We start from the raw sequence: 27,691 nt of genomic DNA, 5'->3' as shown, positions 1-27,691 counted from the left end.
AGCTGGATTTTACAGGATCATTGCAGTCCCCGGCCCCCCTCCCCCCGCCATAGACACAGTGGGCCTCTAAAGGGACTGCATGCTCAGCAACTCGAGACAAGACAATGGGGGTTCCCCCGATTGCGGGTCTTGGCTAAAACCCCCGGGGAAGGGGATCCTGCTGCATACTGGGGTTCTCACACAGGGGTGGGTGGCCATGCATTCAGCAAGCATGACCACTGAACTCTAGTAGCTGACATGGAACTCACAACACATACTATGAAGAAGCCTGCCTACAAACTGCGAGCTAGCAAGCAAGGACAGACTCAGCCCTGTTCGGGAATATAAGCTAGATTTCTTTTACATTGCAAGCACATTGTTTCCTGGGGGTGGGCACGGGTGGGGTGAGGGCGGGGGGCAAGATGGGTTGAGTGGGTAAGAGGGGTCAAACAAGTGCTCTTATGCTGCATGAGCACAGCCCAGCACCCAAGCCCTCCAATTATAGCAGGAGGGTTTGAGGTGGTCGCCCTATATATCTTCTTGGCCCCCATAGACATTGATAATGGCTCCTCCCAGCGGGACTCCACCTGGAATTTGCGGGGGCCCGCGAGGGGGCTGATCGGTGCAGGGCTGTGTGGTTGGAGCTCATCCAAGCTGGGGTGGGTGGGGGAGGGGGACGGTAATGTGGCTACTGTTAATGATAAGATATCTCTATGTTCCCTAAAATGTAGACACACCTGTGACCCTGATCGTTACTTCAATGTTTTATTCCAAGGTTGCTAATCGGATAGTCCCCCCGCCTGCTCTAAACCCACTATGCTAAACAGACACGAGACCCCTATTGGGCCCCCCTGGACTGGCACCATTTCTTTACAGAGGTGGGTGTGTGGTGGGTGAGGCAGTTTCCTTACAAACTCTACAAGTTACAACCTCGGTTAGCTTATTATTTAGATTGGTTAATGTTGTTATAGCTGATTCTTTTACTTCCCCCCCTTTTCTGCAAAGGAATGGGTCTGGTTAGGGAGCTCACAACCCCTGTTGTGCTCAGTCACCTCCTCACATAGCCTTCTGGGTTTACGGTTTTATCAGTAACCTTCTGATAACTTTTTTGCTCTTCTTTACTTCTTCTCCCTTCACCTCTGTACTTTTCCCCCACACTCCCGTCTCTTTTTCCCCCTTTTTCCTCCCACCGCTCAGCCCCACTACACCCCCTCCCCTTTTTTTTGTTCCCTCCCCCCCTTTCCTCCAGCCTAGCTCAAACCATGAGCCCCATGGAAACTCTCAGACTTATGTTAATAAACGTAAAGGGACTTAACACCCTAGAGAGCCGATAGAATACTGAAACTCTGCGATCGCTACTTCCCAACTTCCTATCATGGATGCTCCTCCGAATCCAAGTCCAAAAGGGGTCTGCATATTCATACAAACCACAACACCGTGGACACTGAGTGACCAATGGAGTGATAAGAAGGGCCTTGTTTGTAAAAGGTTGGCTAGGTGGCTCCTTAGTGACCCTGGTAAACTTGTACCTCCCTAACACGGGACAGATTGGATTCCTTGAATCCACACTGACAAAACTGCAAGGAGACCTTAACTTTCCCATGGACCCCTCCTTGGACACATCAAGGCAAACATCCCAGATCTCGTATACACTTAAACGCCTAAAGAAGAACCTATATGCTTTCCACTTGGTGAACGTAGGGAGGGTTTTGAACCCAACCCAGCAGGACTACACATTCTATTCGCACCCCTGCGCTTATTATACTCGAATAGACCTTCTCATGTTGCCCCAATCGCTACTCTCAAGGGTAAAATCTGCTTCTATAGGGTCCATTACTTTTCCAGACCATGTTCCAGTCTTTGTAGACATAGACATCTTGGACCTAGTGCCTAAACAATGGCAGTGGAAGCTCAACGACTCATTGCTTTAGACCCCCGAGGTGATAGAAGAAGTATCGAGGGAGTTGAGGAACTTTTTCTCCTCTAACACGGGCATGGCAGTGCACCTCTAATGGTTTGGGAAGCACACAAATGCACTACTAGAGGACTTTTCATAAACATAGGTACCCAAGAAGACGAGGGCCCAGCAAACATTAGACCTCAGAAAAATTAGAGCCCTAGAATCCACACACATACAATCTCTAGCCACCCGGATGCTACAGGACCCAACAACAATGAGATATCAATTGAGATCATTAGCCTTGGTTAGGGCTAAGGCAGTCATTGCAAAATGTAAACATACTTTTTATGAGCACAGTAACAAATGTGGTAAAATGTTAGCACGGGCATTGCGGACCCAACGGGTGCAAGCCTTTATCCCCGAGCTTCTGAAAGACGATGGTTCTAAGGTACATACTACGGGGGAGATTTCGGACCAGTTCTGCAAATATTACACCTCACTGTATAACATGCCATGCCAACTAACAGATAGACAGAAGGTTCCTAGAAAGGGTGGCCATACGAGATTATATCCAAAAATCAGGCCTTCCCCAGTTACCTGGTGAGGCCCTAACTGTGCTAGAAGAGCCACTCTCGGGAGACGAGGTTTGGCTAGAAATAGCCCCAATGCAAAATGGCAAGGCCCTGGGACCAGATGGGTACTCATTAACATATTATAAGACTTTCGGCGACATCCTGATGCCACATTTTCTGTCGGCATATAATGAGACGGGGGAGGGAGTAACCCCACCAGTAGACTCCCTACGGGCCTTTATTTTGGTAATACCTAAAGAGGACAAGGGCCCCTTACTATGTCAAAACTACAGGCCAATCTCCCTTCTTAATGTTGACCTGAAGATCTTCACCAAGGTCCTTTTCCTGTGGCTATCAGAGTGGATCCCATCCTTCGTACACTCAGACCAGTTGGGTTTTGTGTCTTCAAGAGAGGCAAGGGATAAAACCACAAAAGCAATTAATCTTATCATGCAGCCAAAACGCATAGTACCCCAATGCTACTACTCTCGACCGACGCTGAAAAGGCGTTCGATAGGGTACAGTGGCCCTTCCTACTCAAGACAATTCATCACATGGGCCTGGAACAGAGAATGATGAATTGAATACAAGCCAAATATTCTAGGCCCTCTGCTCAAGTGAAGGTTAATGGTTGACTCTCCCCTTTGGTATAGCAAATGGGATGAGGCAGGGCTTCCCTTTGTCCCCACTGATATTTATTTTGTCCCTTGAGCCCTTTATATGCACTTTAAGAGACAATCCCAACATATCGGATATCCGCCTCTGTGATTCCATCTCCCCCGAAATAGCTGCCTTCGCTGATGACCTGCTCTTTTTTATATCCGATCCTCTAGTCTCCGTGCCAAACTTAATGTCGGAACTGAAGAAATATGGCATGCTGTCCTTCTTTAAGGCCAACTTTCAGAAATCGGAGGCACTAAATGTCTCCATGCCGACCTCCTTATGCAATCTACTGCGCTCTGAATTCCCCTTTAAATGGACAAGCTCCCATGTTAAATATTTTGGTATCCGCCTGCCTAACAAAATTGAAGACATCTTTTCCCTCAACTTTCCCCCATTGCTACAGGACATCAAAAAAGACTTACAGAAGTGGCAAACGGGCATGTTCTCGTGGTTTGGGCGGTGCAGCATAATAAAAATGAACATCATGCCCTAACAACTATATCACCTGCAGGCACTCCCAGTCAGGATCCCGAATTACTTCCTTAGAGCAGTGAACCCAGCACTGATCTCGTTTATCTGGGCAGGGAAACCTCCGAGGCTGGCTCTGTCCATTCTGCGTCTACCTAAGGTGCTAGGAGGTATGGCCCTCCCAGATGTGGCATTGTTTCACGCAGCATGCAACTGGACAAGGGCCATCGACTGGTGTCGCCATGGGACACTAAAGTAATGGATACAAATGGAAAACCTCCAGTCAGGGGCAGACTTGGAGGGCTTGCTTTGGTATCAGAAAATCCTTTCAGAAAGGGTGATAAGACATCCTACGGTAGGTGAGACTTGGCGACTAATCCAAAAAATCTATTGCAAGCAATCAATTGCACCCTTACCATCGCCACTCATTCCTTTACTTGGGAACCCAGATTTTAAACTGGGAAAAAATGATGCCAGATTCCAGGCTCTGAAGGGCATGGATATATATCAATTCCGCCACTTCATTAGAAACGGACAGTGGATGTCCAGAGACAACATAATGGAAGACTCCCTTTTGGAAGACCTCTCTTTCTGGCAAAAAATCCAATTAGCACATTTTATTGGTTCACAGCCACCCCCAAGGTCATTTCTAAGAGAGTTGACACCCTTTGAGCGTCTCTGCTCAGAGCAAGAGCCAATACGTCATACCATTTTGTTGACGTACCAAATTCTTATCCCACCACCAAAGGCATATAGACCTCCTTTTACAGCTAATTGAGAATGGGATCTGGGAATACAGTTGAATGAGAGACAAGTAGAGAAGATTATTCTCTTTGCGCATAAAACATCGATATGCGCTAACCAACAGGAAGCAGGATTTAAAGTACTGTCACAATGATACTACACTCCAGTTAGGTTACACAAGATGTTTCCTCAGAGCTAAGACCGATGCTGGAGATGTATTCTGGCCCTGTCTCCTCCTGACTGCTAACTAGGGATGAGCCCAAACCCCCTCCCCCCCCCCGGTTCGGTTTGCACCAGAACTTGCGAACAGACTGAAAATGAGCGTGAACTTTAGAGCCCCATTAAAGTATACGGGACTCGAACATTCAAAATCAAAAGTGCTAATTTTTTTTTTTTTTTTTAAAAGTGTTTATTGAGAAATGAGACAGAAATAATAGTACATATGCAACAAAAATAAGTGCAGTACAGTAGGACCATCATCGCAGATGAGGTGCGCGAAGGGAAGGAGAACAGAGTAAAGCTGCAACATATTAATCGTACATCACATACTGTAATAAAGGAACCAAATAGCAAGTAATACTTCAAGTAAAACAGGGCAGCAAAACTAACAATAACTGGATGGATCCTAAGGCAAAAGGTTGTTGCGATAGCAATGTAGAGTTAACCAAGAAAATGACATTTCCCAGAGTTTAGTAAAGATAAAAAAATAAAAAATAAAAAGGGGGGGGGGGGAAGGGAGGAAGGGACACAAACAGGAAAGGGCAAACGGGAGGGGGGGGGGGGGGTGAAGGAGGGGGAAGGGGTAAGGAGTCATGGGTTCTCGTGTCTAGTTCCAGAGGCGGGGGGGGGTTCCATCGGGTGGATCCTGGGGAGTAGTGGGTTGTTAAGAACAGATTAGCCATTAGGGGGGGGGGAGGGGGCTGACCCCCAGACCAGATGAAGAAGCGCCATAGTAGAAAAAAGTGTAGTGATCCAAGTTGGTGCTGTCCACCGGGGAGAGAGTGGATGATATGAAGGGAAGCCATAGCGCGTAGAAGCGAGACTTTGCTTTTTCGTCCCGGAAATTTGCGTTGCATCGGTCCTTGTAGAGGAGTGAAAGGAGGTCTTTCTGCGTCTGATCAACGGAGGGGGGAAGAGAAGAAGTCCAGTTTTTCAGAATAGATTTCCTGGCTAGTAGCAAGCATAGGAGGGCCCAGTCTTTGTGGGAAGGTTTGCAAGGCGTGCCGTTAGGGGGCACGAGGCCACCGGTGGGAGACCACGGAAGCAAGAGGGGGTCCCAATATCCAAAAATGAGGAGGAGGGGGTCCTTTGGTAGTTTCAATAGGGTAACTTTGAAGATATAGGCGAGTATCCTATCCCAGAAAGATGAGATGTAGGAGCTGGACCAGAAGCGGTGAGCCAGCGAGGGCCTGTTAAGAAGACAGTGGGGACACTTGGTGGTGTCCTGGTCAGTGGCAGATGGAAGGAAGGGAAGGTATGCCCGGTGGGCAATTTTCAGTTGCGATTCTCTCCAGAGTTCGTTAGGAGTCAGACGATATACTCTGTTGAGACCTTGCAGAATTTTGTTAACTAGATCCGGGTCAGGAAAGTCTTTCTTCCAATTGGCGACAGATGAAGATGTCAGGGGGGAGGAACATCGCTGAAGCAAAGGTTTGTAGACGTCTGATATTTTGTAGGTATCCTCTCTGAGCAGACGGTCCAAGAAAGTTAGGGTGAAGCGTTTATGTTCCTCTCTGCAGATGCCGTTTAAGAAGCTGGTACATTGCCTATAATGAAAGGCATGGGCTGGAGGGAGGGAAAACTTTTCTGCTAGGAGAGCAAATGACAGAGGGCGGCCAGAGTCCAGGTCACAAAGTGTAGCAAAGCTTGTGATGCCCTTCTCTTTCCAGAGGTGGAATGCCTTGTGGAGAAGGCCAGGGGAGAAAGTAGGGTTCCCCTGTATCGGGAGGTGCCTGGAAACAAAAGGGGGGAGCTTGAGGCATTTCCTGGTTTCTCTCCAGGCTATGGCAGTGTCCCGGAGTAGGAGATTGTGTTGGAGCAGAGGTGGTACCGATTTCCACCGGCAGTGGAGGAGAGCTGTCAACGATAGTGGAGAGACCATGGCGGCTTCCATAGAGTAGTTGGAGTATTTGGAGGATTGGGATATCCAATCCAATCCAGTGCGTAACAAACAAGACAAATTATACAATCTTAAGTTGGGCAAGCCAATACCCCCCTCGTGTCTGGGAAGATGCAACTTTTTTAGGGCTATACGTGGGGGTTTGCCCTGCCACAGAAAGGAAGAAAAAGCTGACTCTAGAGTTTTGATATCTTTGTGGAGAAGGAGCAGAGGGATGGTTTGGAGTGGGTACAGTAGCCTAGCAAAACTAACCATTTTTAGAAGGTGGCATCTTCCCAGAAGCGAGAGAGGCAGATCCATCCAGTTAACCATTTCCTGAGAAATTTTTGTGATCAAAGGGGGGTAGTTAAGGTGATAGAGGGAGGAGGGCAATTTACCAATTTTAATACCAAGGTAAGTGATGTGGGAGCTAGCGGTTGTGAAGATAGAGTGTTGCGTCCAGGGGGGTGTACGATGGGAACCTATCGGGAGGATTTCGCTTTTGCCGTAATTTATTCGAAGCCCTGAGCAGGATCTGAATGTATCAAAGACCTCTTTAATGGTGATCATGTCGGAGGCGGGGTTTGACGAGAAAATGAGCACATCATCTGCAAAGAGGGAGGTGCGCAGATCATGTTGGCCTATGCGGATACCGTGAAGGGGGGCCTTGTGTGTTAGATATCTGGACAGGGGTTCTAGGGCGATGTTAAAGAGGAGCGGGGAAAGTGGGCACCCCTGATGAGTGCCCTTGTGCAGGTGGAATTCATCTGAGAGAACACCAGCCGCTACTAATTTAGCTACAGGGGAAGAGTACATGGCTTTGATAAGGTGGCAGAAGTGGCCCTTGAAGCCCATTTCAGATAGGGACATAGAGAGCCAATCAAAACTGACATTGTCGAAGGCCTTTTCCGCATCCAATGTTATAATGGCAAAGTCCCCACCAGGGTTGTTTTTTGCATGTTCCAAGGCGAGCATAACCTTACGAATGTTCAAGGTGGCAGTTCTGCCCTTCACAAAGCCAGATTGTGCAGGATGGATTAGGGAGGGAATAATGGCAGCTAGTCTGGTGGCTATTATTTTGGACAGTATCTTGACATCCAGGTTGAGGAGGGAAATCGGCCTATACGAGCCTGGTTCGAGAGGGTCCTTCCCCTTTTTGTATAGGAGTTTGATAATAGCCTGGTTGCCAGAGGGGAGATATGGACCACCGGACCAGATGCCGTTATATACCTTTTGTAGTGTGGGCTCTGTGATGGAGGAGAGGGTTTTATAGAATTCACTGGTGTAACCATCGGGACCGGGAGCTTTGGATGGGGTTAGTGTGCGGATCGTGGAGGAGATTTCGGCGAGCGAGATGGGGGCATTGAGGGCTTCTAATTGTTCAGGAGTGACTTTTGTTAGGGGCACACTATCTAGGAAAGAGCGGGCGGAGGCATTATCTATAGGGTCTGGAGCATACAGGGCCGTGTAGTAGTTTAGCATCACCTTGTTAATTGCTTGCGGGGTGGAGTGAAGGACACCCTTTGAATCTTTAAGAGAGGTGATGTGCGTCGGATGAAAGGGGCCTTTGCATAGCCTTGCTAGGAGTTTGCCCGCCTTATTGCCAAATTTATGGAGCGTTGCGTCAAGTTGAGATCTTTTCGCACGTTCGAGTGTGTCCGCCCAGGTGTCAAAATCTTGCTTGGCTGCCTGCCATTCGGCTCTATTGTTGGGGGAGTCAGTAGAGGAGAGGGATCTTTGGGCTAGATGTAGTCTCGCGCTGGCCCGTTTATAATGAGACAGGGCGTTTCTTTTGAAGGAAGATGCATAGGAGATAATTCGGCCCCTGAGAAACGCTTTACCAGCGTCCCAGAAGAGGTTGGGGGACTCAGAGTGGGGGGAATTCGCTTCCGAGTATTCGCGCCAGGATACCGCCATAAAGTGTTGGAAGTCAGGATTATTGTGGAGATAGGAGGGGAAGCGCCACAGTCTAGGGTGTGGTGGAAGATCTAAGTTGTCAAGTCGAGTTAAGATCGGGGCATGATCAGAAATAGCAATGTCCAGGATTTCTGCTTCAGATAGATTGGGGATGAGGTCGTCGGATCCGAAAAAATAGTCGATTCTCGAGAACATGTTGTGGGGGTGGGAGTAAAAGGTATATTCCCTGTCTGCCGGGTGAGACAGGCGCCACAAATCACGAAGACGTAGGGACTCCATGGTGGAGGCAAAAACGGAGGTGTCAGAGGGAGCACTTTTTAAACTATGTCGTGGGGGAGGGGATCTGTCGTCTGCGGGGTGAAGGATGTCATTGAAGTCACCGCCGATCAAATGGGGTGTTTGAGTGAAACGAAGGAGCCAGGAGGTCAGACTGCTGTAAAAGGATTTACCGGGGCTATTGGGAGCGTATACGTTAGTGATCACTAGGTCTTTGGTTCCCAGGCGAATATGCACTGAGAGGAGCCTGCCCTGAGAATCTGAGTGTGTGGACAATACTTCGCAGGGGAGGTTTTTATGTATCAGCAGGAGAACACCCGCCTTACGGTTAACGGCATCGGAACCCAGGACCTTTCCAACCCAGAGTTTCTGCATGCGATGAAAGTCTGGAGCGGATAGGTGGGTTTCCTGTAAGAGGGCAATGTCTGTTTTCAATCTTTTTAGGTGCCGTAGGATCTTCATTCTCTTATTGGGCGATCTTAGGCCTTTCACATTCCAGGATATTATGTTCATGTCAGGGGGGGCGAGAAGGGGATATGGGCCGATGTTGTATGTTTAACGCTGGTCGGTGGACCGAGCAGGCTATATTGTGGACTGAATAGAAAGGATCCAGTGTAGCAGTGGAACCCGTAGAGTGTAACGTAGAGAGGGGGGACGTAGTCTCCAATAGAAATATAGGGGGGGGGAGGGGGGATGGGGAATAAACTGAAACACATACAAAAACAAGAACATTAGAGCGAACTTCGCTTTTTTCCGCATGGAGTCACTGTGTAGGCCAGCCCCCAGTACACAACCCAAGGCATGGAGCAAAAGCACTCGGGTGGGAGTATGAGCACGGTAAAAAGTGTTAGAGGAGAGCCGAAAAAGAAACATAAAAAAAGAATAAAAAAAAGAATACGTGCCATGGTACGGCGCTAGTCTTGCACAGTGAGTCCAGAGGGAACACAATATCGTCATAGATCATGTAAGGAGGGAGCTTCATATAGGTAGGAAGCTTAAGTAGTTTATGAAAAAGACCCAAAAAAAAAAAAAAAAGAAAACAGGGTAGTTTACTGGGGGAGCATATCTATAGAGGAAAAAGAAAATGTGGACCGTAGAAATATACGTATCAAAAGAGCATATAAAAAAAAAAAACAAAGAAGCATATAAAGATACTAGTGTAACCAAAAAGTACATCATATAAAATGGCCGCAATATCGGCAGGGCCACGTCTAAGCGAGGACAAAAAGTCAGTCGATATAGAGGTGGCCAGGAAGACAGAACATCGGTGGTTAGATTACTACATAAGAGCATAACTTGGCACGGGGCCTAGAAGTAATAGAAACTGGGTATTCATCAGGTAGAGCAAACATCCTTGCCTGGTCGGATGGATTAAAACCTTACAAGGCAACTTACAAGTCTGATGGACCCGGCAAAGGGGTCGCCGGAAGGGCGAGCAGAGGAGGAATCCGGGAGACTGCCATGACCTCAGCGGGGGGTATCACGGGGATAGCGGTCCGGGGCAGAGGGCCTGAACCGTTTGGGCGAGTCTTTCCGCGGGCTACGTTGGTCCAGGGAGCGGTTAAGCGATGATGGCTTGGACGGGGTGTGGGGGTGCGAGTCCGAGTGAAGAGATCGTAGAAATGCCTCCGCTTCTGAGGGATCTTGAAAAGTTAGCTGGTCGCCGTTTGGGGCTTTGAGGCGCAGGACAGCCGGAAAGGCCAGGGAGAACTTGAGTTGCATTTTGAAAAGTTCCGAGCACACCTGCTGGAATGCTTTCCTCTTCTTGGAGACCTCGATGGAGTAATCGGCGAAAATCAGGACCTTGATTCCATCCAATTGAAGGGAACGGGTTTGTCTGAACTTCTGTAGGATCAGGGCCTTGTCAGAGTAGTTGAGGTACTTTGCAATTATGGGTCTGGGGGATTTGCGTTCAGGTGTGGCGGGACCCATACGGTGGGCCCTCTCTACCGTGCAGGGGCCCGGGAGGCCCAGGGCCTCTGGGATGCGGATCGCACAAAAGTCAGATAATTCGGAGGTCTGAAGCGACTCAGGGATGCCAACGAATCGCAGATTACTCCGTCTGGCCCTATTCTCCAAGTCATCGAGCTTCTGTAAGATGTATTGGTTCGTCCTGTCCTGGGAGCGTTCAGTGGCTTGGGCCTGGTACAATTCCTCCTCCATGTCAGACACACGGTGTTCCAGGTCATTTAGTCTGGTGTGGTGTTCGCCTATTTGGGCCTTTAACTGTTGCATGCCTGCATTTACGGCCTTTTCCACCGATGCAGAGATCATGGGGGATAGTAGAGCAGCCACGGCCTGGGCAATGCGCTCCGTAGTTGAATCACCTGCAGGGGTTGTGGGGAGAGTGCCCTGGGATGCAGGAGCTGGAGAGGTCAGTGGGGATTGTGCAGGGCGAGGGGAGGATGGGTCACTGCTCACCTCCATGTCTGTAGGGCGCTGTGAGGAGAAGGTAGCCGAGTAGGCCGAAGCCGGGGCCTCAATTTGCGGCCGCGCCGCGGTCGCGGGCGGCGCCGCGTTCGTTTGCGCGCTGGACTTCTCCAGGTACTTGTCCATGGCTCAGGAGGCTATGGGAAGGGAGGATTGATGGTTTCCCAACCGCTCGGCTGACTTTATAAGCCGATTACAGGGTCGCGCTGCGGGAGCTGAGTGAAGGAGCAGTCACTCCATGCGGCGCCGGAACCAGAAGTCAAAGTGCTAATTTTAATGGCTAATATGCAAGTTATTGTCCTAAAAAGGGCTCGGGACTCGGCTCCTGCCCCAGGGGATATGTATCAATGCAAAAAAAGTTTTAAAAATTGCAGTTTTTTCGGGACTACTGATTCTAATAATGCTTAAAGTGAAAAAAATTTGAAATATTCCTTTAAACATCCTGCCTGGGGGTGTCTATAGTATGCTTGTGAAGATTCACATGTTTCCTTTGGGTCTTGTATGGATATTAAGGGGAACCTTGTACCTAAATTTAAAAAAAGGAAAGGCGTGGGGCCCCCAGGCTCTATATACTCAGAACAGCAGTATGCAGGCGGTGCAAACAAGACAGGGACTGTGTAGGTTTGTTGTTAAGTAGAATCTGTTTGTAATTTTGAACTGGTACATTTTTAAAGTGTAGCATCAGTCAAAAAAATCTATTTTTAAGCTTTTTGGAAAACTTAGGGAAGGGTTATCACCCCTTTAACATTTTTTTTTGCTGTCTGTGCAATTCTTCAGAAGATGTCACCTCACTTTCTGTCCCAATGACCAATGTTTTTAGAAAATTTGGGTTTTATAGTAAAACAAGGATTGGGATAAAGCATCAGTGGAGAGGAGACACGTTTTTCCCATATCAACTCTTAAAGGAGAGAATTTTCCTTCCTAGGTGTAGATTTAATCTCACTTCCTGTTGTCTCCTTCCATTTGCAAGTAGGAGACGTTTGTAAGTCGGATGTTTGAAAGTAGGGGCCTGCCCTATATGCTCTGCAGAAATTTTGGGCTAAGGTGTTGATGTTGCCACAACACTGTAAGCCCTCAAAGTGACTCTTGGTGGGCGCTGGAACGCCCTGCTGTGAATATTATATCAAGAATTGTAATCACATGCCATTGTTGAACAGTGGTAGAAAAATTAGGCCTTTGGTGGTGCTAGTGCCATAACACTGTAAGTCCTCACAGTTACTCTTGGTGGGTGCTGTAATGGACCCTGCTGTGAAATATTATATCAAGAAGTGTAATTACATGCACCTGTTGAACAGGGGCACAAAAATTGGACCTTAGGCACTGGTGCTGGTGCCACAACACTGCAACCCCTCACAGATACTCTAGTTGGAGAGCAGGAATGAGCCCTGCTGCAAAGTATTGCATCAACAATTATAATGACACGCCTCTCTTAAACAGGGGCTGAAAAATTGGGCCTTAGCCACTGGTGGCAGCGCCCAGAACTAAAAATGTTCTTCCAAGCTATCAGCAGGATCATTGAGGAGGAAGAGGATATTCACCCAGCATAACAGGATAGTCACTCAGCATCAGCATAGGCAGTCTTGAAGGGATCTGACATTTCAAAAAAAATTCTTTGGTTACATCAGCTTCAGGTGCTTGGTAGCTGGTGATGATCCAAGACTGATTCATTTTTATGAAGGTCAGTCACTCAACTGAGTCGGTAGACAGGAGCACCCTGTGATCGGTTACAAAGCCTCCAGCAGCACTGAATGTGCGTTCCAAAAAAATTATGGATGCCTGCCCTATATGCTCTGCAGAAATTTTGGGCTAAGGTGTTGATGTTGCCACAACACTGTAAGCCCTCAAAGTGACTCTTGGTGGGCGCTGGAACGCCCTGCTGTGAATATTATATCAAGAATTGTAATCACATGCCATTGTTGAACAGTGGTAGAAAAATTAGGCCTTTGGTGGTGCTGGTGCCATAACACTGTAAGTCCTCACAGTTACTCTTGGTGGGTGCTGGAACGGACCCTGCTGTGAAATATTATATCAAGAATTGTAATTACATGCACCTGTTGAACAGGGGCACAAAAATTGGACCTTAGGCACTGGTGCTGGTGCCACAACACTGCAACCCCTCACAGATACTCTAGTTGGAGCGTAGGAATGAGCCCTGCTGCAAAGTATTGCATCAAAAGTTGTAATTACATGCCCTTGTTAAACAGGGGTTGAAAAATTGGGCCTTAGGCACTGGTTCTGGTGCCACAACACTGCAACCCCTCACAGATACTCTAGTTGGAGAGCAGGAATGAGCCCTGCTGCAAAGTATTGCATCAACAATTATAATTACACGCCTCTGTTAAACAGGGGCTAAAAAATTGGGCCTTAGCCACTGGTGGCAGCGCCCAGAACTAAAAATGTTCTTCCAAGCTATCAGCAGGATCATTGAGGAGGAAGAGGATATTCACCCAGCATAACAGGATAGTCACTCAGCATCAGCATAGGCAGTCTTGAAGGGATCTGACATTTCAAAAAAAATTCTTTGGTTACATCAGCTTCAGGTGCTTGGCAGCTGGTGATGATCCAAGACTGATTCATTTTTATGAAGGTCAGTCACTCAACTGAGTCGGTAGACAGGAGCACCCTGTGATCGGTTACAAAGCCTCCAGCAGCACTGAATGTGCGTTCCAAAAAAATTATGGATGCAGGACTGGCCAGTAGCTCAATTGCATACTGTAAAAGCTCTGGCCAGTGATCCATCCTCAAGACCCAGTAACCCAGAGGATTTTCGGTGGGAAAGGTGTCCAAGTCTGATATTGTCCCTAGGTATTCCTGCACCATGTTAATCAGACGCTAGCGATGGTTGCTGGAACAGATTATACCTTTGGGCTGCGGACTAAAAAATTGTCTGAACGCATCGGTCAGATGGACACCTTCTCCACTGCTCCTTCTGTGACTGACCAAAGCCTCAGCAACACGTTGTCCAGGACCAGGAATTTGTAATCTCCCAGTCTCTGGGAACACGTTGCACAGACCTTTCTGCAAGGCCTCCCGCAGATGTCTCATCCTCTGCTCCCTCTGCAACGGCAATATAAGGTCCGCAACCTTTCCCTTGTAACGTGGATCAAGGAGAGTTTCCAGCCAGTAATGATCCCTCTCCTTGATCCGATGATATGAGGATCCTTCCGCAGGCTTTGCAGGATCAGGGAGGCCATGCAGCGTAAGTTAGCTGAGGCATTCGGTTCAGAGTCCTCTGGGTCACTAAGGATGACATGATCCACAGCCTCCTCCTCCCAGCCACGTACAAGTCCACGGGTTTCTTGGGACTGTAAATGATCCCTAAAAGACTGCTGGTGATTCTGAGTGCCAGGCTCCATCTCCATGCTGACACAATTCTCCTCCTCCTAATCTTCCTGTACGATCGGCGGGCAAGCTGGAACCCTGTCTGGATAAAGGGGGCCTTGAGAGGCAAGGAAGTCCTCCTCTTCCTGCCTCTGTTCTGCCTCAAGCGCCCTGTCTATTATTCCACGCAGCGTGTGCTCCAACAGGTGGATAAGAGGTACAGTGTCACTGATGCATGCACTGTCACTGTTCACCATCCTCGTGGCCTGCTCAAATGGTGACAGGATAGTGCATGCATCCCTGATCATGGCCCACTGGTGTGGGGAAAAAAACAAGCACCCCTGACCCTGTCCTGGTGTTATAGTCGCACAGGTACTCATTGATGGCCCTCTGCTGCATGTGCAGCCGCTGCGGCATGGCCACCGTTGAGTTCCATCTGGTGGGCATGTCACAGATTAGGCGGTTCTTGGGCAGGTTCAATTCCTTTTAGAGGTCAGCCGAGCACTGGCATTATATGTCCGGCAGAAATACACAGTACTTTCCTGGTCTGCCTCAGGACATCCTGTAAGCCCAGTTACCTGCCCAAAAACTTCTGCACCACCAAGTTAAGGACATGAGGAGGAAAGGGCACATGGGTCAGTTGTCCCTGTTGGAGGATGGAGAGGAGGTTGGTGCCATTGTCGCAAACCACCATTCCTGGCTTAAGCTGGCATGGCGTCAACCACCTCTCAGCCTGCCCCTGCAGAGCTGACAGAATATCTGCCCCAGTGTGGCTCCTGTCCCCCAAGCACACAAGCGCAAGCATGGCATGACATCTTTTTGCCTGCATACTTGCGTAGCCCCTTGAATGCCTACAGAGCACCTCTGGTTCCAAGGACAAAGCACAGAAAGAGGTCATGGAGGAAGAAGAAGAGGAGGGGGTGGAGGAGAGAGGTATGTCAAAATCATCCGTAATAACATTTTGGAGGCGTGGTGGTGGAACAACCTCCAACACTACTGCACCTTGTCCTGCATCCTTCCCAGCTGCCAGAAGGATCCAATGCTCCGTGAAAGATAGGTAACGTCCTTGTCCATGCCTGCTGGGCCATGAGTCAGTGGTAATATGCACCTTACCACTGACCGCACTGTCCAGCGAGGCATGGACATTGCCTTCCCCATGCCGGAATCGCATTCCGTGGGGAAAAAGTGGCGTTTGGGAACCTGCCACTGAGGAACCGCACATTGCACAAACTCACAGAAGGGGACAGAGTCTCCCAACTGAAAAGGCAGCAGTTGAAGTTCTAGCAATTTAGCCAAGCTAGCATTAAACCGCGGGGCATGTGGATGGCTGGGAGTGAACTTCTTTTGACGGTGCAGCAGCTGAGGCAGGGAAATTTTCCTGGCACAATCGGACGTTGGTGTACTGATAGCAGATTGCCTGCAAGTACTTGGCTGTGACATACCTAATTCTACACCTTCATTCCTCTCAGTGCAGGTTTCAGAGAGGACTGAAGGTATAGTGGGGTTGGAGATCCAAGCTGATGAGAAGCAAGGAGAGGTCCGCTTTGTTCTTTGGTGTGGGTCTTTTAGGTACGCTTGCCAATGAACTGCATGGCAGGTCGATATATGTCTGGACAAGCATGTGGTGTCCAAGCGGCTGATGTTTTGGCCACGCGAGATACGCTTGAGATATATGTTGCAAATAGCTCTGATGCACTCGTCTCAAAAAGGGCTCACACCAAAGAACTTTTGGAATAATGCACAGAGGCAGTGCCCTGCACATGCGGAGCTCTGTGGTGTAATGCAGTCAATGTGCTGCCCTTAAGCTGGCCCCTGGAGGGCATCCTACCTCATTGGAGATGTGCCTCCTTCTCCTCTTCCTCTCTCCTATCAGGCACCCACATGGAGTCAGTGAACTCATCATCCCCTCCCTCCTCATCACTGGAGCAAACCTGGCAGTATGCTGCAGCTGGCGGAACATGACTGTCAGATTGCTGTCCTTCTTGGGCATCCCCTCTCTCTGGGCTCATGTTACTGCCTTCCTCTAGCTGGGTATCATCATCATCAGAGCCTTCAAAACGCTGGGCATCCTCATGAAGCATGTACCCAAAACTGTGCTCAAACAGTTCGGGGGACTCCTCAGGAGGACAGGGTGGGGCTAGGGAAGCAGTGACTTGTGCCATTGAGGCGAGGGAAGAGGACGCATTGGCAGCTGCTTTGTCAGCACCCTGAGCCTGGGTGAGAGAGGATGAGGACGGCTTGGACATCCACTCTACCAAGTCTTCGGCATGTTGTGGCTCAACACGTCCAGCTGCCGAAAATAAGGACAAGCATGCCCCATGGCTCGTGACTGTCTCTCCTTGTTGGTCTTCCAGACATACTAATGGCCTGCCGGGAGTTGTAGCTGAACAAAGCTGTGATGCATATACTGATTATACTGCAGCTAGCAGAATCAACTGCCTGTCTGTAGTATTGTTACTATGAGAACACCAGCAATTGGGGTAGCTTTAGGTGCAGACTGTGCAGAGTACACAGTACACCAACTGTAATTACTGCAGCTGCCTGCGGTATTGGATCAAAAGAACACCAGCAATTGGCGTAGCTTTAGGTGCACACTGTGCAGAGTACACAGTACACCAACTGTAATTACTGCAGTTGCCTGTGGTATAGGATCAGAAGAACACCAGCAATTGGGGTAGCTTTAGGTGCACACTGTGCAGAGTACACAGTACACCAACTGTATTGGTGCAGAGCGAGGCTCTGTCCCTATGAAATTGGAGGTAAAATAGACACATATCTGCGGACTGCAAGACTACAGAATGTAGAGTTTAAATGGAGAAAACGGCTCTGTCAGTTTTCTCCAGGTTTTCCTAGTTCTGGATGGGATTCTGTAGTTTGGAGAACCCTGAGAGTCATGGGTGGGGATGGGATCTCCAACCCTGTATCCGGGTCTTGAGGATAGCAAGCAGGGTGTGTGCCCAGCTGCACACAGCCCATATAACGAGGGGCTGGTGAGAGTAGAGTGTGGAGGATGGTGGAGTGTGAGCAGCTTGCTGCTGCTGTGTGAAGACAGACTTGTGTATGTAAAGTGGTCATCCCTGTCAGAGATTGCAGCCTTGAGAGTCGGGAAGACTACGCAAGCCAGAGTCCAGGGGGCTTGAAAGAATCAATAAGTCTGTTGGGAGCAAGCAAAAGAACTGCTGACACCAGAGAGAGGTGGGTTGGTATGTTTTCATTTATGTGTGCTGAATGAAGTTAAACCCCTGTGTGGGATTCCTGGATGGACTGTTGTTTTGTTTTCCCTTTAATAAACGTGGGCTTCCAGGCCCTTAACTATAAATGCCTGTCTGATGTGGACTCGCTGCACAAAAAATGCATCTAACCACTTGAGCTAAACACTCCAATGTCACTATATATATATATATATATATATATATATATATATATATATACACACACATATACACACACACACACACCACCTAGGATGCATATATATACACAATACACTCACAACAGCTAACTGACTTACCTGCTGCCTGCTCTATCTAACTCAAATGAAATTAAATGACTCTTTCTATCTCTCTCTCTATCAGCATGCCAGAACACAATACACAAGGCCGACTTCCAGGCAGCCTTATATAGTGTGGGGTGTGAACTAAACCCCCTGAGCCATAATTGTCCAAAGCCACCCTGGCTTTGGCCAATTATGGCTCGCTGTACAGACGGTGTTGTGATTGGCCAAGCATGTGAGTAATAGTGCATGCTTGGCCAATCATCAGCCAGCAATGCACTGCGATGCCGCAGTGAATTATGGGCCCTTCAAATTTGGCGCGAACGGCCCATAATGTTCACAATTCGACAAATGGTTGAAAAGCTGATGTTCGAGTCGAACATGGGTTTGACTCGAACTTGAAGCTCATCCCTAACCAGGACCAATATTTTGCCACTGCTGACAATCTCTGCCTGCACTTACATTTCACTGTATATGGATGCTGCCTGCCTGCTGCCTGTACTGAATATGAACAGTATTCCTGCCTGTTGCCTGAACAATTGCATTCACTTTTGCTGATCAAGCCCCTGCCTGGACCAGTGCTATCCTCCTGTAGACAACTGCGCTACTAAAACCACAGGTAATCTTTTGTTTACCCTTTGCTTAGAAGAATGTATTTTTGGGTGTAATTTTTGGTATGTGCATGCTTTGTGTCCCTAGAACACCTAACGGTGTTCCTTGCATGTTGGGCCTCTGTATGTGGCCAGGTTGTGTAAAAGTCTCACACATGTGGTATCACCATACTCAGAAGGGGAAGCAGAATGTATTTTGCGGTGTCATTTTTGCTATGTACATGCTATGTGTTGGAAATATCTTATAAATGGACAACTTTGTGTAAAAAAAAAAATGCGTTTTCATTTTTTTCCCACATTTTCCAAAAACTTCTGGAAAAAAATGAAACATTCAAAAGACCCATTATGCCCCATCCAGTATATGCTGGGGTGTTCACTTTCCAAAATTGGGTCATTTTGTGAGCATTTCCATTGTCCTGATGCTCCAGGGCCTTCAAAAGTGTAATAGGTAGTCAACAAGTTAGACTTGTGCACCTAGAACGCCTGATCGTGCTCCCTGAATGTTGGGCCTCTCTGTGGGTAGGTTGTGAAAAAGCTTCACACATGTGATATCTCCATACTTAGGAGGAGTAGCAGAATGTATTTTGGGGTGTCATCTGAGGTATACACATGCGATGTGAGAGAAATAACCTATTACAATGACAATTTTGTGGAAAAATAATCATTTTGCAAAGAATTGTGGTAAAAATGACATCAAAAACCTCACCATGCATCTTAATAAAAACCTTGGAATGTTGGTTTTCAAAAAAAGGGGTCATTTGGGGGGTTTGGGGATATTTGCACTTTGCACTATAGCTTGTAGACTCTCTAACTTTCACACAGACCAAATAATATCCACTAATTTGGATTATTTTTATCCAAGATATGTAGCAGTATAAATTGTGGCCAACATTTATGAAAAAAAAATAATAATTTGCTAAATTTTAATCACTGAAACGAAGAAAAATTCATTTTTTTTCAAAATGTTCAGTTTTTTTCATTTATAGCAGAGGTGATTAAATACCTCTATTTGTATGAAAAAAGGACAAAAAAATAAATTTGGGTAAAGTATTAAATGATTCTCAAAGTGTGAGAGCACTGAAACCACTTTCAGACCGGACCATTTTGTTGGCTTAAGACCAGACTACTTTTTGTGATTCGTGACTGTGTCGCTTTAACTGACAATTGCGCGGTCGTGCGACATGGCTCCCAAACAAAAAAATTTTCCCCACATAGAGCTTTCTTTTGGTGGTATTTGATCACCCCTACGGTTTTAATTTTTTGTGCTATAAACAAAAAAAGAGCGACCGTTTTGAAAAAACACATTATTTTTTGCTATAATAAACACCCCCCCCCCCCCCCATAAATATATAAAAAAATATTTTTTTCCTCAGTTTAGGCCCATACATATTCTTCTACATATTTTTGGTAAAAAAAAAAAATCGCAATAAGCGATTGATTGGTTTGCACAAAATGTATAGCATTTACAAAACAGGGGATAGATTTATGGCATTTTTTTTTTAATAGTAATGGCGGCGATCAGCGATTTTTATTGTGACTGCGAAATTATGGAGGACACATCGGACATTTTTGACACATTTTTGGGACCATTGTCATTTATACAGCATGTATTAATGCTGTACAAATGCACTGATTCCTGTGTAAATGACACTGACAGTGAAGGGGTTAACCAGGGGGTGGTAGTGTATGGGTTAAGTATGTCCTAGGGGCATGTTACTAACTGTGGGGGGGGCGTGGCCGTGTGTTACTGAACATTGATCTCTGCTCCAATCACAGGGAGCAGAGATCAGTGTCACTTGTTGCTAGGCAGAACACATCTCTTCCGCATCTCCGTTCAGCCTCCCCGTGAGATGATCACGGGTATCCCCTCGGCGATCGAGTCCTCGGGACCTGCGACCAGACACACGGGGGTCCCGACCAGCATGCACGCACGCCGCGCACATGATGGCACGGTGGCAATTTCAAATGGATGTACCTGTACGCCAATTTGCCTGCCCGTGCCATTCTGCCGATGTACATCGTCGTGCGCTGGTCTCAAAGTGGTTTAATGCCCAGTAGGAAAGTGGTTAAGAAATAACCTGTCGGGGGCATGGCTTGGCGCGCAGAGGAGATGGCTGCATAGACCCACAGCCCGTTAGCGCTTCTCTGGCCACTTTTACGCCGCACGATGAGCAAACAAATGAGGCAGGCTGCTGGGACCAGATCGCGGCAGCAATCGATGTCCTCCCAGACCCGCAGCATCCAGGATATCTTCCTGACTCAGGCCCGGCCAGGCCGCAACACACCGCGCAAGATGGCGCTGCCACGAGGTGAGGAGGATGAGCTGAGCGATGGCTCCCAGAGCGCAGCAGACGAGCTGGTAAGCGGGACAGGGAACTCGTATCAGCCCCTCACGCTAGGCGACATGAATTCCATAGCCTCAGACATAAAAAATACGCTGTTTACAGCGATCACGGATCTTAAAGCAGATCTGCTTTCCCTAAATGAGAAAATGGCCACAGTGGAGAGGGCGGAACACAGGAGAGACCGAGCTGTACACGGGCTGGAAGCTACGATGGCCTCTCATACCGCACACCTAATTAACATTAATCGACATTTAGAGGACCCTGATAACAGGGGCAGACGCTGCAACATCAGAGTGCGAGGAGTCCCAGAGACAGTTGCCCCGGACCAAATACCATCCGCACTCCGCTCCATATTTAACAACCTACTGGAGAATCCAGCTGATACCCCATGGAGTTTGTACGTGCACATAGGGCTCTGAGAGCACGACCTGCTGAAGCTGCACCACCTAGGGACATTATTTGTTGCCTCCAGAGCTTTCCTTTGAAAGAGGAAATCCTTAATCAGGCCCGAAAGAAAGCGCGGATCCAGTTCAACGACAGTGAACTTGGTCTCTATCAAGATTTGTCGCCCATTACCTTACAGAACAGGAGGGCCCTTCGCCCGCTGCTGGAAGTACTCAGAGAGAGGGGAATAGTCTACAAATGGCGTTTTCCTTTTGCACTTCAGGCCACAGTGAATGGGAGACAATTCCTTCTTAAATTGCCAGAGGAACTTCCTGACTTCTGTACCGCTCTGAACATTCCGATCGTAAACCTCCCTGACTGGTATGCGGAGTTCAAGACCCCTTTGCCTGATCCCAGTCCGGACGTTTCTCCCCACTCATCGCCTGCGAAACCTCCAACGAAGAAAAGTAGAGGGGGAAGGCTGCATTCGAGCTCGGGAGACCGTCTCTTCCTGTCTGCACGGCAATCTAGGAGCCGTGACCGCATTTGAAGCATACCGACGTATGGTTGCCTAGTTTATTCAATTTGATCGCGGATATTTACATTACCTATGGCCAAGTTTTGTTACGGGACATTTTTTGCTTTTTTTTTGTTTTGTTGGTTCCTTTCCTCACTGACTCATCTCATTACTTGCTTCTCTGTAGCTGATCTCTTAGCTATCCTAGGCAAGTTGCCTGTACTAGGTTGAGATTGACTGTCCCGCCTTGGAGATCGTGAGTTGCCTTAAACGTGTTTAATTACTACCTATGGTCTCCTTTTTCTTTTTCTTTTTTGGCCAGAGAGAGAGCATAAGCACTGTTTTACGCCTCTATGGGCGCGTGGGTCTCCCCTTTTTTGGTGACTCTGTTTTTTTTTATTGTTTTTGGTTTCATTTTTTGGTAATCTTTCACAATTGTTAGTTTTTACTTTTGCTCTCATTAGTGATTACACTAGTTTATCTTTGTTGTTTCAATCTTATTTCGCATATTAGTGATATTCTGTGCATCCATCGCCTCAGGAGTGCTCCTCCCGCGTTCCCTCAAACGAGGTGGGGAGGTGTTTCCGGGTTATTCCTGGGGACACGTCCCTACCCTCTCATTAGCTTGCAGTACAGTATCCTGCAGGCAGAAACCGCTGTTTTCAGATACACCCTGAGATCAGGGTGTTTTCCCTATCCCTCCTTACCATCATATCTTTCCTTCCCCGCTTTTACTATTCCTTTGTCCTCTCTTGGTACCCTTGCTTTGATACTTTTATCCTTTTTCACTACTCTTCTTTCTACAGGTTGAATCCCCCAAGGAGGGACCTGATATACTAGAAATGGCGTACTCTTCGTTGGGTCGTTGCCCGACTCTGATATCGCATAATGTGAGAGGCCTGAACGTACCGGAAAGCGCACCTCTATTCTTAGGGAGCTAAATAAGGTAAAACCTTCTTTTGTATATCTGCAGGAGACGCATTTCCGGGCTGATCAAATCCCCAGATTGTTTAATAAGCATTTTCCACGGGTGTTCCACGCAGCAAACCCTCTTGCCAAGACGAAGGGGGTTTCAATTCTCATTCATAGGTCAATGGGGTTTGAGGTAACCCAACACTTGGCGGACCCCGAGGGCAGGTACCTGTTTCTGAAGGGGCGATGGGGCAACACACCGCTGACTCTGGCCAATGTCTACTTCCCTAATAGTGCCCACGTATCATTTTGTAGGACGGTAGTAGAGGAGCATAAGAGCTTTGCCACAGGGTGTGTTTTATTAGGGGGGGATTTCAACGTGCCGCTCAACCCGATCCAAGATACCTCCAGGGGCAAATCGAGTTTGCCCTTCCGTACACTGAAGTAAATTAAACAATTGCTGCAGTCATTGACCCTGATAGATACCTGGCGCTCTTTAAACCCGGATGGTAGAGACTTCACTTGTTACTCAGCACCACACAACAAGTACACACGCATAGATTACACGTTTATTTCACAACGGGACCTGCTGGAAGTTAATAGTTCGCACATTGGACACCAGACCCTTTCAGACCATGCGCCGATTTCGCTATCGATGACACACCCTGACATGAGACCGAAAACTAGTATGTGGAGACTGAATCCATCCCTATTAACAGACATAGAACTTCTCCCGTCACTGACGGAAGCACTTAGCAACTATTTTAAGGAAAATGTCATGGACGAACTTCCCCCTTTATCTATATGGGAAGCTCATAAATGTGTGATGAGAGGGGAGTTCATTAGAGCAGGGGCATCGCGAAAGAGGAAGGCAGAACTTCAGGTAACGACTTTGGTCTCAAAAATAGCGCAACTAGAGTCCCTGCACAAGCACTCCCTGGCTGTTTCTGCAGCTCAGGACCTGCTTCAGGCAAGAACAGAGCTGAGGGGTATTATGGAGGCTAGGAGTAAATGGGCACTTTTCCTGAAACAAAAAATCTACTACGAACACGGAGACAAAGGGGGTAAACTTTTGGCGAGAGCTGTTAAAGAGGTCACCCTATCTACTAACATCTTAGCAATCAAATCAAAAGACGGCCACCTGACGAATCGAGTAGACAAAATCGCAGATGCCTTCCACCAGTTCTATTCTAATCTCTATAACATTCCTCCTCAACATAGATCGGGCGGTCTACTTGGTGACAGATGCAAATTATACAGGACTATTTAGCCCAGAGTGGCCTGCCCACTCTATCCCTTGAGGAGGCGGAATCTCTGGAGAGTCTATTCTCTTCAGAGGAGCTATTAGAGACAATTAGGAACCTCAAACCAGGCAAAAGCCCCGGTCCTGATGGACTGACGGCACATTACTACAAGGTCTTCTCGGGCTTGTTGGAAAAACCTCTCCTGAGAGCCCTTAACTCTCTTACGGACCCTGCCAGAACCCCGACCTCTTTCCTGGGAGCCTACATAACGATGATCCCCAAGCCCGGGAAGGACCCCACTGTGTGTGCAAATTACCGCCCCATTTCATTACTCAATTTAGATCTAAAAATTATGTCCAAGATTATTGCAAACCGTTTACAAAATTTTTTGCCCCAACTGATTGGCCCAGAACAGGCGGGGTTCGTGCAGGGATAACGTGACAAAGGCACTGAACTTGATCCACCACTGTCAGAGTGCTGGGATCGGAGGTCTTCTCCTGTCCACGGACGCGGAGAAGGCCTTCGACAGGGTCAGCTGGAACTTTCTGTTCGCGACCTGTGCCCACATTGGCCTACGAACTCGTATGCTTTCCTGGATTTCCTCCCTGTATCGGAACCCGACGGCGCAATTGAAGATTAATGGGACACTGTCGGAGCCCGTGCAGATACGTAATGGGACGAGACAGGGGTGCCCCCTTTCCCCACTTTTGTTTATCCTCACCTTAGAACCCTTTATACGAACAGTCAATAATTCTCCCTCCATTACGGGATTTACTGTTGGCCAGAGAACCTATAAAACCGCTGCCTACGCAGATGACTTATTATTCTTCCTAACCCACCCTCACACTTCAATTCCAAATTTAGTACAGGCTTTTGCAACATATGGTTATCTTTCCAACCTCAAGATCAATTATTCAAAATCGGAGGCAATGAACCTGTCGCTCTCCTCAGAGGCACTGACGCAGGCACACCTGAACACATCCTTTAGATGGGTGACGGGTTCGTTGAAATACCTGGGGGTTAATCTTACCCCTCAGGTGAGTGGCATCTTCAAGTGCAATTTCACCCCCATACTGAAGCAGATTGGTCTAGATTTATCCAAGTGGTCTCAAGGCCTTTTCTCTTGGTTTGGAAGGGCAGCTCTGATCAAGATGATAACTCTCCCACGTCTGCTTTACCTCTTTCACACGCTACCTATTGAGCTTCCGGCTTCCTTTTTTAAACATCTACAATCTTTATTGTGGAAATTTCTGTGGGCACAGAAACATCCACGAATTGGGCTGCACCTGCTGATGAAGGCGAAGGAGGCAGGGGGGATGGGCTTCCCAAATTTTAAACTATACTATTATGCCACCCATTTAGCCAGAATCATTGATTGGCATTGCCATACGGGAAGCAAGGACTGGACCTCGATAGAGAGTGATGTGTCAAAGATACCTTTGAGATTTTCCCCTTGGATCCCAAGGACCAAATGTCCTAAGGAACTTACGCAACACCCCCTTATTGGAGCCTCGCTGAAGGTGTTCCACACTTTGGCTTCACGACACCCCTTTACGTCGTCTCCAGGGCCACTTACTCCCCTTTTGGGCAATCCTGATTTCCCTCCAGGGATGTCAGGTAAGACCTTTACAGGACCGAAAGGGGACCCCCTTCTGGCCACGAATCTGGTACATAATAAAACAGTCCTCTCTTATGATAACTTGCGGGATATCCTTCCCCCCGCTACTTTCCCATTCTGGAACTATAGACAGGTGTGCCATTACCTCCTAACACCGGAAAGGAGGGAAGCAGTCCTCAGGGACCTGACCCCCTTTGAGTCACTGTGTCTGCGTGGGGCACCGGTGGAAAAAACCACCTCATTTATGTATGCGTCTCTCCAACAATTAGATCAAACTGGATCGGATAAATTTAGGAAACGCTGGGAGTCTGCTTTCCATATCAACTTTACTGATATACAATGGCGTGATGCTTGCATTCTGGCTCACAAAGGCACTATTAGCACCAGATTTCAGGAAAATTCCTACAAACTGCTATCACAGTAGTACGCCACCCCAACTAAGGTGAGACGCTGGTACCCAATGTCCTCGGATCTCTGTTGGAGATGTGGGGAATCAGCGGGTGATATGCTGCATATCTGGTGGAGCTGCCCTAAATTAAGAAGCTTTTGGGAAAAAATTTGTACACTAATCTTGCAGATTACAAGCACCACAGTAAAACTTACACCGGAATGCTGTCTCCTGCATATATCAAATTTACCACTGAGCAAGTACAATCGATCCTTAACCAAATACTTGCTGATAGCGGCTAAATCTCTAATTCCAAGATATTGGAAACTCCCTACGATGCCCTCAATAGCAGAATGGGCAAACACGGTTAATCACATTTTCGCATTGGAAGAACTACTTGCCACTGCGAAAGACACGGCTGAGAAATTTCATAGAACCTGGTCTCCTTGGGTTCAGTTTAAGTATTCAGTGGCCTTCCAGGACCTGCTTACTGGGTGAGGTATTAACCCTGGTAAGCAATAACGGGCTTAAGTATTAGACACATGTTCTGAGGCAGACAGCCTACCATCTGATCAGTCCTCCTTGGGGCGATAAGCTCTGCTCTCTTTTTTTTCCCTCTTCTTTATATTTCGCCCCCTCTCTCTCTACATTTCACTTCCCACACCTCTCTTATCTTTTTTTTTCTTCCCATTCCCCACCCTATTTCCCACACCATGGTATCTATACCAATTATCTAAATAAAGGTATTGCTGAGAAGTAGTAACCACGGCTTCCTTTAGTTTTGCACAGAAAGAAGCTTTGCTCATATAAAATGAGATGGCTACTCATAGAAGGCAGTTGTGAGCTCATTTGTTTAAGCACTATGATAATTTTACACTTGATTCTGGCGATATGATATCTTTGTACAACAAGTTTCCATATTGTTTTTATGTATGTATATTTGCTTAATAAAAATTTCTATTGAAAAAAAAAAAAAGAAATAACCTGTCGTTTGGACTGCCTTTTTTCTCAGGGAAGGTGATCCCCACTTGAGCTAACCCTCACATATAGTGGATTTGGCAGGCAACTTTCTGAGCAAATGGAAAATGGTAGGGTATAAAAAGGCTTTGCCACAGGCCACTGCCAAGCAGGAAACCAATTGCCAGTTCACCGAGATGGTGGAGATACAGCAGAAGGCCATTATAGTGAAGCAGGAGAGGAATCACTAGTTTGGGGAGGTCCAGAAAGCAGACGGAGAGCTCCTCAAAGATGTAGCCTAACACTTCATAGAGTTAAAGAAGGGCTCTGCAGGTCCACTACCGGTGGAATAGAAATTGGTGCGTGTCAGCTATTACCTGTAAAAGATGTCACCTGCAGATGATGTGGAAGACTACCTCCGACTTTTGAGTGGGTTGATGCTGGGGAAGGATTGCAAAAAGAGCAATGGGTGAGATTGCCATCACCTTTTCTGACAAAGCCTATTGTGACCTTAGAATCGGACGCTGCCCAGGATTACGAGAAGCTGAAGGATGAAATTCTTGCACGCCTGGGTGTCACTATATTGGTCCAGGCTCAGTGGGTGCATTGGTGGTCGTATAGTATTGACAAGTCGCTCTACTCCCAGATATTTGATCTGATACATCTCATCAGGAAATGGCTGCAGCCAGAGACTTATCGGCACCTAATATTGTAGAGCGTGTGATCATGAGCACTATCTGCGAGCACTCCCTTCCACTTTTAAGGAAATGGGTCCATCATAGTACTCCAAGACTGCAGACCAGCCAGTGAACCTGGAGGAGAGATATGCTGTAGCAGAGGACTTAATGAACACA

The sequence above is a fragment of the Lithobates pipiens genome, unplaced genomic scaffold, assembly GCF_037356315.1.
Source record: "Lithobates pipiens isolate NorthernLeopardFrog02 unplaced genomic scaffold, aLitPip1_a1.2 Scaffold_22, whole genome shotgun sequence".
In the NCBI taxonomy this organism is placed as follows: domain Eukaryota; kingdom Metazoa; phylum Chordata; class Amphibia; order Anura; family Ranidae; genus Lithobates; species Lithobates pipiens.
This window is presented reverse-complemented; position numbering follows the sequence as displayed.